Below are 14,214 nucleotides of genomic sequence, written 5' to 3'. Positions count from 1 at the left end.
AGCAAATGATTGGAGACCATGGTGAGAAGCAGCCCAGTGGGCTCGCACAGAGGAGGGCAGCCCCATGCAGCACACGGGGTCAGGAAAGGCCTCCTGGGTAAGTCACGGCTCAGCTTAGAGCTAAAGACCACGGAGACATTAACCAGAAGGAAAGGGATTGAGCAGAGGGAAAACACTCCCGGAAGGGGGTCTCTACAAAGCAGTCACAGACTAGACCCTTCCGTTGAAGTTGCATAGAATGTGTGTGCTCCCACACTCAAGAAGCATATAGAGTGCTAAGGGAGCACAAGGAGGGACCATCCCATCCAACCTGGATCTTAAAGGAGAAGCAGCACTTCAACAAGCACAGGAAAAGAAGACAGATATTCCACAGCCAAAGAGATAGTGTGGGAAGAGGCCTAGAGGAAGAGCCTAGGACAGTCAATTCCTGGCACAAGAATTGACCTTCCTGGAGGAGGTCAATAAATGTTTGTCAGATACTAAATCTTAGGACGAACAGTAATTGTGGGGTTCAGAGAGGCACGGGCGGAGCTTCCTGGTTTCCAGTGGCTGTAAGTGAAATCCTCCCAGCTGCCGATTTTTAATGACCGCTGCTTCAGCACAGCATGAAGAAGGGGAGAGCCCAGCATCCCTATCCACACTCACTGTCCCATGCCTTTTCATGGCAGCACAGCCATGGCAGCCTAGCAGCTAGTGTCCACGGGCTCCCAACGTCTTCAACCCTGAACACCTTGGAGAACCAGAAAACAGAAGGAACTCAATCTCTCAGCTAATGAATTTTACTCTGATAAATGGGATAAACAGAGCAGACAAACTGATATGTAATAGAAGCACGAGGATCCTAATGTCCCACCCGGGCTCACAGATAACTAGCACATTAAAGAAAGCAGTGCTAAAAATCAATAGTCTCCACAGTGAAAACCAGGGTGATGCTTTTCCGGGGGAGCAAAGATACTGTTGCTTCTAGTTTATCACATCTCCACTTGCTTCCTCAAGACTGAGAGGTGAGAAAGCTGAACTGATCCATGTGTCTCTTTTGGGGCTTGGAAACTATGACCCTAGGACATCCCTGAACCCCCTGCACAACAGCCAAGGCATTTAAAAACTTTCTGGAAGAACAAACTGCAGCATTTGCATCTTGTGGTGCCTTCCTGTGCATCAGCCTCAATGATAGAACCTTAGTGGACCGTGCTTGGGAGAAAACACTGTGCTCAACCACTACAGAAGTAGAAACCTGAATGTCAGATATTTTAAACAAGTGTTATCTCTACTCGTTTGCAGGTTGAGATTGCAGTTTTTTGTTTTCTATTTTTTTTTTTTTTTTTTGAAGTTGAATGCTATGCTTATGATGCTAAAGAATTTAGTTTTAACTAAAAATTTATATTTTACTTAATAATAATTACTAAGGTTGATCGAGGTACAGCATTGCTAATGTGTGCAACACCCCTGCTAGACAGGTCCCCCAGTTTCAGAGATGAGTCCTAGGGAGGCTTAGGAATGGGTCTCTCTGGTCCCGCGGCCCATGTTCTTTGTGCTAAGCAGTATAGGACAAGGAGGTGGGTAGGTGGACTGCTGCCTGGGACGCAGGGACTTGTCTGGCTGGCTGACATGCAAGGCTAAGAATAGGGAGCTTGAGGGGTACACCTAGAAAGGGAGGTGGAGGCCTATCCTGGACCTACACCATCCCATGGAAGATGTTGCAGGAACCACAAGGAGGGAACTCAGGGCTTCCCCTCAAAGAGCCTACAGACTGGAAGGAGAGAGACAGGCACCGAATAACCCCACTTTGAGGTCGAGGCTGAGAGCTCCCTTTAGGGAAGGATGTGCAGGGACAGCCACAGTGCTGATGATTAACCACCCCTGCTCCCTGCTCCCACATTGTGCCCAGCCCTGATCAGACTACACTGGGATCCTCACACTGCAATGGTCTTGTGGACCACTGCTCTTTCTGCCTGCTCCTCTCCTAACTGTAGACAGCCCAACCCCAGAGACGCGGGTGTGTGGTCCTGGAGCCCTGACCATGGCCTCCGGGTCAGGATGTCAGCCGAGGACTTGTGTATCCCCTTGTTCCAGCAGTCACCACTTCAGGCCAGCTAAGCCTCTTGGTTTTCATTTCTGCATCTGTAGCTGAGCAGCAGAACCACTCTATCTGGAGAAAGGGTGGAACAGCTGGTCCTAGGAGCCACTAAGCTGTAGAAAGTGCCGATCAAAATTGTATAACCCAGCATCTGCCCGGGCACAGATAGAGCAGGAGCCCTGTGTGAGAATGACAGCATGCTCCTGAATAGGAGAGATTCACTCATTTCTGCATTGATTCACTTATGGTACTTTACACCCCATGTTGGACACTGGGGCAAGATGAGTGTTGGTCACAGTCAAGGTTTTACCGACTCCCTTCTTCCTTCCAGCAGAGTTTAACAGCTTCCTGCCCAGTGTCCACAACCCCAGTACTTCCCACCTCAGCATCACCAACAGTACCATCACCACTTTGCTCACCTTTACTGAGTACCTACCATGCATGTAAGCACAGGTAAGCACATGTAACACGCATGTAAGCACAGCATGGTGTCCTGTGCTAAGAGCCTTCCACTGTTTATCTTAGGTGATCTTTACCATAACCATGGGGTAGATAGTATTGTTAGCCCATTTTACAGATAAGGAAATTGAGGCACACATTCATTCATGGGGTAAATATTTAACAGACAACCTATTCAAGGCACGAAATTAGTCCTCTGAGGAAAAGAGGAAGGAGAATGAATTAACATTTATTGAGCATCTGTTGTGTCAGGAACTATATGTTTTTCAAATGTTACCTCATTTAATCCTCGCAACAATACTGAGAAGTGGGTTTTGATTTCTCAGTTTTTACAAATGAGTCAGGGATTCCACAATCAATCCATCAGGAAATCCATTGATTAGGGTGAGTACTGAGAAGGACAATTATGCAGGAGGTGGGGGCAGAGTGAGGTGGCGGGGAGGGAGGGGAGGATTCTCTGAGGAGGGGATGCTGAGCAGAGACCTGAATGTGGTGAGGGGCAGGTCCCCTGGGTGTCCAGGTGGAGAGCAGCCCACACCCAGGGCACTTGCTGTTCAGGTTTCCATCTCCCTCTCCCCCACCAGTGAGTACATTCAGCCTCAGGGATTGATTCCAGAGCAGTCTGGCACTGGGGTTTTCTCCAAGGGCCGTTTTCCCTGCCTCAGGCTGCTTAAAACATACTGAAAAGGCTTCTGGGGCCCATCTAGGTGTAGCAGAAAAGCGTGCCATGATTACTCCAGTGACACCCGCCTTGGCTATGTAGGCTGCAGCGCTTGGTGGCAGGAGCTCCAGAAATGCGTAGTCCCAGCCTGTTAGCGTCCCTGACAGCCAACTGCTTCTCCAGCCACTGCGTGATCACCTTCAGGACCCAGGGAACTGTCTCCCCAAGCTGCCTGCCCTGCTGTGGTCCTCTAACGGAATAGGAAATAGTCCATGAGGTCATGGTGGCCCTTCTCATCTTATCAACTGCTGCTGTAGGTTGGAAACTCCCAGAGGGGGGGGACCACATCTTACTTATTTCTGCATGCCCAGTTCTCAACTCCAGGCCTGACTTTAAGTAGATGTCTAATAAATGTTTGTTGAAAGGAATGGAATATTCACCCTGTTAGTGAACCAAAATCTACTTCTCTGAAACCTCCACTTTTTAGTCTTTGGGGGCCACATGCAAAAAGTCTTCCACATGGCAACCCTTACTGGAAAGAGGAAAGAAGGAGTTATAGCGGGGTGAGGTGGGGGGTGGGGTGGAATGAAACATTTATTGAGCACTTACTAAGCATGGAGCCTATATGGTTTCCAAATGTTACCTTATTTAACCCTCCTAACAACTCTGTGAAGTAGCTGCTGTTTTCCGGTTTATGGATGCAGAAACCAATCCCAGGCAGCCCCCAGTTACAACTCTGGCTCTGCCACTGCCACTGTCACTGCGTGCTCCTAGTCTTTTCAGTTCCCACTCTGCCTCCCAGGGTTCTGAAGACAGAAATTACCTCCCCTCTGAGTCTCTTCTTCCTCATCTCCAGGCGAAACCGTCTTCAGTTATTTGTCATGTCTCTCGCAGTGCAGTGGAGAAGAGCACAGGCTCTGGAATTGGAACCACCCGGATTTGCCCCCAACTCCCTCATGTCACAAGTGACTTAACCTTTCTGAATGTTGTTTTTTTATCTGTGTGACATGGGATACTCGCGATACCATTCCACACAGTTGTTGTAAAGTTACATAATAGAACAAATGTAAGCACCTAGCACCCTGGTGTAGGGTGGAAAGGGGTGATTCCTTGCCTTCCCATCGTAACGGTCACAGTGGACGCCCCTATAACATAAACAGAAAGCAATTATTTGATTGTAGTTTTACATGACACAGGAGTCTGCAGAATGAAGACTGAAATGTACAGATAAAACTGTTTTTATGCTTAAGTCCAGTGAAGAATGAACTACAATTGGACAGAAAGGGTATGATCTAATGGTAACTGACTGAGTGGGGAAACCAGCAAGGCCTGTCTGTCCAGATTCTTCTTGGCCTCTCTGAGCAGCATCCCTTCCTCCTGGATATGGGGCAGGACCCTTTCTGCAATGGGGTCTTGCGATCTACAATCAAACAAAGTAGGTCAGAGAATTTCTTTATGGCCAGCTCTTATACAGAAAGGTGGGAGGAATTAGAGTTAAATTGTTAGGTTTTATGGCGGGCTTTGGGGGAAACGCGTTCTGGTTTCTATGAGGGATTCTAGTTGCTATGGTGAGCTCCGGGGAAGAAGGGGTGAGGGACATGAGAGCAGGAGAGGGTCAGAGAGAAACTTTGCTTCTGAGGACTTCACTTTGGGGTATGGTTTTCTGCACCCCAACACTGGCACACTGTAGGTCCTCAAAAAATGCTGCTGCTGAAGGTTTTGAATATGTCCCCCACCATTTCGACTGAATTCATGCCAGTTTGTTAATGTCCCTATTCACTTGATGTGACATTCAGAACCGGCTGCTCTCTGGGCACCTCTGTATTCCAGGGAACATCACGATCTGCCCTGCCAGGCCAGGTCTTGCCCCTTGAGAGGAAGTAAGGGACCGGAGCATGTGAACAAGCCCAGGGTCGTACCACTTCCAGGAACCCGTGCGAGCTGTGCTGAGAAATCGCCATTCAAGAACGGGTGATAAATAAACCGTGTTTACTGTGAATGTAAGAGGAAAGACAACATTCTGATCTAAGCACTTGGGTTTTGGTTACATTAACTGCTTCACAGAAACCATCAGGAAAATCTCCATCCCAGGAGGACTGGCGTTCCTAACACCCAAGAGCAGATCGCCATCCCAGAGCACTTTCTTAATCTCAGAGGCACATTTTTTTTTACATTTAAATGTTTCTAAAATCAGAATGCATCTGATGATCAATGTATGGGAAAATAATAATCAATTAAAACAGTGCCAGGAGTTCCTTCTTCCAAAGAGCTGTCATCACTTTGAAACCGAGGAGGCTGCCAAGGACTGATCACCTACTCTCCGCTAGACCCGATGCGATAAGCTTAGGCACTTTGATTTTTATTTCTTTCTTTTCCATTGTGGCATTTTTTTTTTCCTTTATCAAAAATAATCTTCATTGAAGAAAACTTTTAAAATATAAGCAACTCAAGTATTCCCAAGTTCCGCAGTCTAAAGGGTAAAGTGCCCTTCAGAGTCTGAGGAGCCATCACCCAACTGAAACCTTAGCTTGTGTCACTGCAGAAGCGAAAGCAAATCCCCCCGCACCCACTACCAGGACTTCCGAGGAGAGCTTACATGATCTTGGTGGCCCCTCTCCCTCCAGACCTCTGCTCTAGGCTTCTCTACTGCTCATTTCTGTCCATTGAAGCTTCCCTGAGCTGTCACAGCATCTTCCCACATATAGACATTGGCCTTCCCTTAATTCCCCAAAGCACAGGTGACACTAAACCAGAGGGTTTAACCCATTGTACTCAAGTCCTGAGGAGACTACAAAGGCACCACAACACAGAAAAGCAAAATAACACAATGGATAGCAGATGGCGCTGACCCAAAGACCAGGAGTCTTTACACAGGGACCGCCATCCTTAGCCACAGCAGGGTGTCATTTTGCTACTGACTTCCCATCAGCAAACTTCCCCTCACTACCTCTCTCCTCCAGGTCTCTCCCTCTGAGCCCTATCTGAGGAAGGCTCAAGTTTGCTGTTATATTAATTAAGACAACACTAGCTGCTATAAGAACAAAACCAAGAAATCCCAAAGCCTTAAAAGAATAGTTCTACCCTTGTAAAGTCTAGCCAGTCCGTAAATTCCAGTCACAGAGTTCTGCCCCACACGGTGACTCAGGGACCCAGGCTCACAGAGAGGATCTGCCATCTTCTACGTGGCTGCCAGTTTGCCCTGGGCATCAGCCTCAGGTCTGCAGATAGGGAAGGAGGGGGAGTCATATGCAGAAGGCTTTTTGTGGGCCACGCCTGCAAGTGGCAGATGAAATTCCCACCCATGTTCCATTAGTTGAAAAACATGGCCATGCCTCATTGCAAGAAAGGCTCGGAAATGTAGGATAACTTGTGCCCAAGAGTAAAAGGAAGCAGATTTGCAAAATGGCAGAACAACTAGCCATTCTCTGCCATAGGCAGACTCAGAATCCAGGGAAACAGCAACATCTTTTAGTAGCTTATGCATAACAGTTTAGCACCCCCTCCCTGCAACCTCTCCTTCCAGACTCATTTCTGGCCATGACTTCCCATAATCAAAATCCTATTTAAATATTGTTCATAAACAATAAAAAAATCTCCTTTAAAAAAATCAATTCTGCTGCCAACCCTAGAATTCATAAATTCTTGCTGTTGTTTTTATGTGTATCTTTATACCCCTACATAGAAAAAAATTGTTTAAAGAAGTCATTCATAATCCTACAACTCTATTAATTTTGATGTGTTTCTTTCCTTCATATTTTCACATGTTCAAATCTTGTGCAACCTTCAAGGTCTTGTCCAAATGAGTTTCCCTCCTTGAACCCGAGGCTCAAAGAGGTTCATCAACTTGCCCGAGGCCACGTGACTAGGAAATAGCACAGCCAGACTTCTGACCGTGATTGCTCCCAATATTCCTTGTAATTTTCCCTGACCTTTCACTCACCCTCGTATGCTGTATGATGATTACCTGTGTCTGAAGTATGATATGAACCGACCCATCTGTGACATGCCTTAGCTGCCTTATTGAGGCTCAGTCTGCAGAAGGGAGAGCCCTATTTGATTCCCCTTTGCTACCGCAAGGCCTGGCCCGTAAGAGCTGTTTCATTCTCTATTGCCCAGAGAAGCAGACGCTTATGGGATAGTCAAATTAAAAGTTACCTAAAAGGCTTCTGGTCCAGAACGCTGCCCAAGGCACCATCCCCCGTGACCAAAGTACAGACTTGGGGTCTAACAGATCCAGGTTTCCATTTCACCTCCACCACTGGGTGACTTGGGGCCAGTTGTTACACTCTCATAGTGTGAAGCCCCAATGAGTTAATGCACTATACATTTGATAATCAGTTTTGATTATATTATTGTTAATATTATTACCATTAGTATTGTTACTCTTCATCCTCTGACTTCTCTGAATTATTTGTCATAGAAGTGAGCAAAACCTGTAAGGCCCAAGAACAAAAAGGAGGTGGGATTTTGAGTGGCTTCTTGTGACCTTCAGAGAGCAGAGTGGATAAGTACTCTTTGGGGGAATTCTTGACCCTTCTAAAAATCCCATTAAACCTAAACACAAATCTGTTAGCACACACCAAGCATGCAGTCTCTGCTTTCACCCAGAATTGAGTGGTACAAGGAGGAATATTATATCCAGTAACTCATATGGAACTATTTATCCCCAATCACTTTGTGCTTTTCCTTAAACTTTTCCACAGTCTTTGGTTTCAAAGGCCATTTCAGAATGACTGAATTTTCTTACAAAGTAAGTTCCCTGCTCCTGACAAAAAAAAAAAAAAAAAAAGATTGTTTTAGGAAAATCTCCTCGAGGCATAAAGACTGTGAGTTTCCAAACTTGCTTTCCCCTGTTTTCCTTTTTTCTTTTAAATAAAAATTGCCCAGGAAACCAAGATTCATTAAGAGTGATGGGGGAGAAATATGACTAAGTTGAAAGGAGTCTGTGGCTTACTGCTTAGCAGCGAACTTACAAAAGTCTTTTAGGGAAGCCTTATAGGATCAGAGAATATGAGGACTGAGAAGGGTCATATAGTTCCAATATCCTCATTTGGGAGTGGGGAAACCAAGGTCCATAAGAGAGACATTAACTATCCAAAGTGACACAGCAAGTCAGCCAAAAAACTAAGACTTGAATTTCAGTGTCCGAAGTCCCAGGTGAATTAGGCCAGGCCAGGTCCTTTAGAAGGCAGAGCCTGAGGCAGGGATTAAGATGTTGATGGTTTACATGATGGGTGCAAGCCCAGGCAGTGAGAGAGAAGAGACAGGGAAGTGAGGAAGGAAAGGCAGGCAGCAACGAGATGCAGTGAGAAGCATTTCTGCCCCAGCTCCCATTTCAGAGAGACACAGCACAACCATCGCACAGTAGGTGGGTTTACTGAGCACTCAGGACTGCTCAAGAGCTGCAAGGAGACACTGCATCTCTAGTTTGGGGATCTAGAAATGGCATCCTCCCTGACCAATGACAGATGGTGCATTGGTGGATAAATAACCCAGTTTCCTCACCCACCCACCTAGGTTGGGATAGCTTTAGGCACATGCTCTACACTGGGTCCCAGACTGGGTGATCAATGCATTCCAATTTTCCTGGAACTTTTCTGGGGGGTTGTACTGAAAGTCTCTCATCCATCAAACCCATCTGTCCCAGGCAAACTGTAATGGTTGGTCACCCTACCCTAGAGGACCCCAGCATGACTCAGCTCTAGTTGTTCACTGGGTGATGCACTTGAAAACACATTTTTTTCCTGGCTTCCTGACCTTTTCTGTGTCACTTCCCTATGGGTGTTTCCCAGGATCATCACCAGTAAAAACTACTTGCATTTCAATCTTTGTCTCTGAGTCTGCTTCTGGGAGAACCCAAGTGCCTGGCACGTAGTATGCTCTCAAGAAACGTTATGAGTAATCATATTAAGACAACATTAAGTCATCTCCCTCTTTCTTCCAGTTGCTTTGGAAACTTGGGCAAAATAGTCACGTGAGCCCGTCTGCTCCTCAGGCACCCGTGTCATTGGCAGTCTGAGGGTGAGCTTGAACCTGGAGTGCACCCCCCAGGCAGCAGAATGGTAACTGAGACAGTTAGCGGGGTCTACATGGTCCAGGCATATGTGTATAACAATATCTGCACAGTTGATTTAACTGAGGACTTTTGTCACCCAAATGAACCCATTGAGAGTGACTAAACAACTCAGAATAGAAAACTATGTACAGTTTATGATACAGTTCACAAGTTCTATGTGTACTGAATAACGCAGAGGCAGAATTCTCAAAGTGTGATCAGTAATGCACCTATCTACATCCAAAACATATGGGGAGAAGAGGTGGTTTGTTCAAAATGCTGGTTCCAGGGTCCCACCAGTCTGCCCTGCTGAGTGCTGCTGGGTTGAGGCCTGGTAAACTGCATGGTTGACAGTCTCTCCAAGCAATCCTTTGGAACATGAAATTTTGATACCCTCTGCCCTAAACAATTAGCTATGCTATATTCTCCCAACTCCCCTTCAGTGAGGAACCAGTGAAGGTTCTTCCCCAGTCTTAGCTGGACCTAGGTGGATTTTGTCCATTTCTCCACCTGGTTTCTGCATTCCCTTCCTGAGAACTCATTACTGCTCTTGTCCTCCACTGGCCTGAGCTGGTACAGTCACTTCCTAGCGAGCCTATGTTTTCAGTCTCTGCTTCAGAACTTGTTTAAGGTACACCCTAAGCTCCCACCACGTGGCCCACAGTAAATGCATGCTGCTAATGATGAATTGTCCTGGATGGCCCTGTGCCAATCTCCTCTGATTCTGGACCTCTGGGCCCACCTGGGTGCAGAGAAGGGCCAAGACCCAGGGCATTGTGCCTTGGAAGAGAAGCTCATCTCTAGGACATAGTGGAACTGGCTGTTCCCCACTAGGGAGGACCCCAAGGCCCTGACTCGTCCTGCATGACTCCAGTGAACACCCCACCACCACCACCTCCCCTAACTCAGCTGAAACAGCTCCAGTGTTCCTGATTTACCATTTAACTCCAGCTGTGGGATCAGCCCATCTATTTCCTTGTACATACATAGGATTCCTCTACCACCCTGTGAAAATTTTAAGGGCAATAGTCATGTCTGATGAACCTTTTGATCCCCAGCAACAAACCTAAACCCTGGCTCATAAAGAAGGTTCCAACAACGTTTGCTGAATGTATGGTCGATTTCTATGCTAGTATCTTGTTTTTACCTTCACAGCACTTACCGTAGGCTGTATCCCTACACATACAGCCACATACATGCACACGCACATGAATTTAAACCCTCTGCCAGTGTTATGAGCTAAATTGTGTCACCCCAAAATTCATATGTTGAATCCCCAGTACCTCTGAATATGACTGTATTTGGAGATAGGATTTTAAAAGAGGTAATTAAGTTAAAGTGAGGCTCTTAGGGTGGGTCCTGATCCAATATGACTGGTGTCCTTATAAGAAGAAGAAAGACCATATGAAGACGGAAAGAGAAGACGACCTCAGAAGAAGCCAACCCTGTTGGCACCTTGATCTCAGACTTCTAGCCACAAGAACCGTAACAGAATAAATTTCTCTTGTTCAAGCCACCAAGTCTGTGGTATTTTGTTATGGCAGCCCTAGCAACTAATACAACAAGAAAGAAATATGTCTGCCTCAGCTACTCATTTATCCCAGCGCATGCAGCAGTCCCTGCCACACAGGTGCTTAATGAATGTCAACTGAGCACTCTGAAAATACAAACAACTATGGTTTTCCCCAGATGTACATGCTGTTTCATACATCTGAGCTGTTGCATATGCTGTTCCTCAGCCTAAAACACCCTTCCCCATTTCCTCTATTCTTCCCCATCCAACCAAAGAAATCCTATTTTTCCATCAAAACATGGTTCAGATTCCTATTCTCTGTGGGATACCCTTGACCTCACTGGACAAAATTGGTCACTCTCTTCTCTGTGCTATTATGAACTTTTTAACTGCTTATCTTAGTCCATTTTCTGCTGCTATCACAGAATACCACAGACTGTATAATTTATAAAGAAAAGAAATTTATTTCTCACAGTTCTGGAGGCCAAGGATTCCAATATCAAGGTGCCAGCATCTGAAGAGGGTCTTTTTGTTACATCATAACATGGTGGAGGGTATCACACGGCGAGAGAGCATGAGAGAGAGCGAGAGAAGAGCAAGCAGTTTTATAACAAAGCCACTCTTGTGACAACAGCATTCATCAATTCACAAGGACAGAGCTTCTGTGACCTAATCACTCCTTAAACATTCCACCCATCTAATGCCATTGCAGTGGCAATTATATTTCAACACGAGTTTTAGAAGGGACATTCAAACCACAGCGCTGCTAGACTATGAGCTTGACTTCAGAAACCATCTTCATCTCTGATCCCTGCCATCTAGCCCAGGACCTGGCACGGGGAGAAATGATCAATCACTGAACCACCAAGTCCTGTAAATATTTATAGTATCTATCAAGGATGCAGATAGTTCCTATTTGTGTATTCAACAAATATTTATTGGATTGAAATTAATTCACCAAATTGTCACCATATTAACATTAATTTTCTTGCTTAGAATTCCCACTCTGTCCTCTCCTTCCAAATAAGCCCCATTTTTCAGGGAAAAACCAAAGCTTAACTTTTCTATAACGGCTTACCTATTCCCAAACTCACTGAGTTACTGGAATTATAGCATTTCAGAATATGATTCACCATAGGGAACATTAACACAGCCCAGAAATGTGACCTGTACAACTGTTCTATCCTGTACCCCAGATCCCCTCATGACTCTGAAGCCTGTACTGGCCCAGCCTGAGAAGACCACCCAGCCCACCAAGGGTTAATGGTAAGCCAGCCTGGGCATCCTCCCTGCATTTCTGCCTTAAGGAACAAAATCAGCATGTAAGGAAAACACTGACTGGAACCATCTGCCCTCCCCTAAAGCTTGAAAGAAGTTGCATGTGGACTCCCTAATCCTTCTTCTCTCCCCTCGGCCAGAAGTGAATTTCATTTGGAGGCAAATTTAGGGGGGCTGAGAGGGAGAGAGAGCAGAAAGAGGTAGGCCAGACACATCTGGACAGTTTTTCTTTGCGAATTCAGAAGACTGCAGGGAATCACTTTCTCCCCTTGACAAAGGAAATGGTCCATGGTCAGGAATTGATGACTTGCAAATCTCATGCAGGTGAACAGGTTATAGTGCCTGGAGGTCTTTGGGGCTTAGAACAAATAAAAAGCAAGTAATTTAAATGGGGCAGCTGTTTATGGGACCAGAATCCCTATCAGCAGCACCAGGCAGCAGAGAAAGCAGTTCTGGAGGTTTGGCATCTTCAACCCAGTCCAGGGTCCCAGCGGTCCATTCACCGATCCAGCCTTTCAGTTGTTCAGCAGAAATATGTTCAGATACACTTAAGATTCTTTGCCAGGCAGTATTTTTGGTTCTATGGAAATGGCTGTGGCTTGGATTCATCTTCATATCTAACAGCCTCATGAGGACAACAGTCACATAAGCAATAAAATACAGACCATGAGTTGCAAAGCCATTATCTGAAAAAAGGACAGATGAGGACTATGAAAGAGGTATTTGAAAAAACTATTAACTTGACTTTGGGGGAGAGGGTGGTGAGAAAGACTCTCTCCTTGACCAAACTTTAGTCAGGCTCCTCTATGCCCCCTTCTCAACTAGGTCTCAACCTTGGCTTCAGTGTCTGTCTTTGTAGAGTCCTTCTGTAGAAGAATCCTGCTAAGTCAGTTTAGAGAGAATCCCCCGCCCTTACATCTGATCAAAATCCTCATCCTCCATCATCCCCTGCCCTTGCTGTCTGGTCACCTGGCCTGCCTTCAGCAAGAATCCTGTCGAGTCAGGTTAGCCAGATCCCTCCTCACCCCTGATGTTTTCTTTTAGTAATTTTCTATCCACTGACCCGACCCTGCTCCGTGGCTGTAAATCCCCACTCTTCCTTATTGTATGCAGAACTGAGCCCAGTTCTATACTGAGGTCTCTTTTCCCCTATTGCAATAGTACTGAATAAAATCCGTTTTTACTTCTTTACTGTCCAGCTCTGGTTTTTCTTTAACCTTGGCGTTAAAAGAGAAACTTAGGCACATTAAAATTTTAAAGAGTTTATTTGAGCATTCAGCAATTCATGAATTGGGCAGCACCAGACCACAAGTGGTTCAGCACTCCACCTAGGGTAAAGGTGTTCACCGAACCAAGACAAAGAGAATATTTGATTGTTTAAAGTGCAAAGTCCCTAGGTAGAGGTGAGTTGGTGATTTCTGATTGGTTACTTTTAAGTTCCATTGTATCGCTTAAATGGAGTTGCATTTCAGTTTGATTACATAGGAACCCACGGTGCTGTAGCCATCTCAGCCTACCGGCCTCCCAATTAATTATTTTAACAGTGGTACAAGAGACAAAGCTTTGGCTGTATGTCCTCCAACATGTGGCTGTGTATCCCTAGAGTATGTAAACCATAGTCTGAGGAGCAGAGCTTGAGATGGAGACCTAATAAAAATTTTAATCAGAAGATTTGAAACATATGAAGCCTTCACTCCTAGCTCCACCCTACTCAATATGAGATCACCCTCTGCCAACCAGCAAGAAAATACAGGTGGGGAATATGGTTCACTCTTCTGCAAATGAACACAAATTCAGAGCTAACACCTATAAGGTTATTCATCCACTATGAAATTCATATTTCCCCTGTTTTTTGCCAGTACCACAACTTATCAGGGATCTTCTCTAATGAAGTGACCCAACACTTCATTCCCAAAGGATCTCAGTCCTTGGTGGTCCTGTTCCTGTAAAGGTATAATACTCCTCTGTAAACTTTTACAACAGTGCAAGGTAACATGACAAGACCAAGGGAGTAATCAGAGCTCCATTCATATTCTTCGCTGCCCCCATCGTGTAGCCCCAACTCTGTTTTCACTCAATGGTCAAGGTCAACCGCACCAGCAAAACTTCTTTTCCTTTGTTTACTTCTTGGCTCCAGGAGCCCAAAGTGGCCTGGGAGTCCTCAGGACCTC

Source organism: Eulemur rufifrons, chromosome 8, assembly GCF_041146395.1.
Source record: "Eulemur rufifrons isolate Redbay chromosome 8, OSU_ERuf_1, whole genome shotgun sequence".
NCBI lineage: Eukaryota > Metazoa > Chordata > Mammalia > Primates > Lemuridae > Eulemur > Eulemur rufifrons.
Note: the sequence above shows the minus strand (reverse complement) of the source record.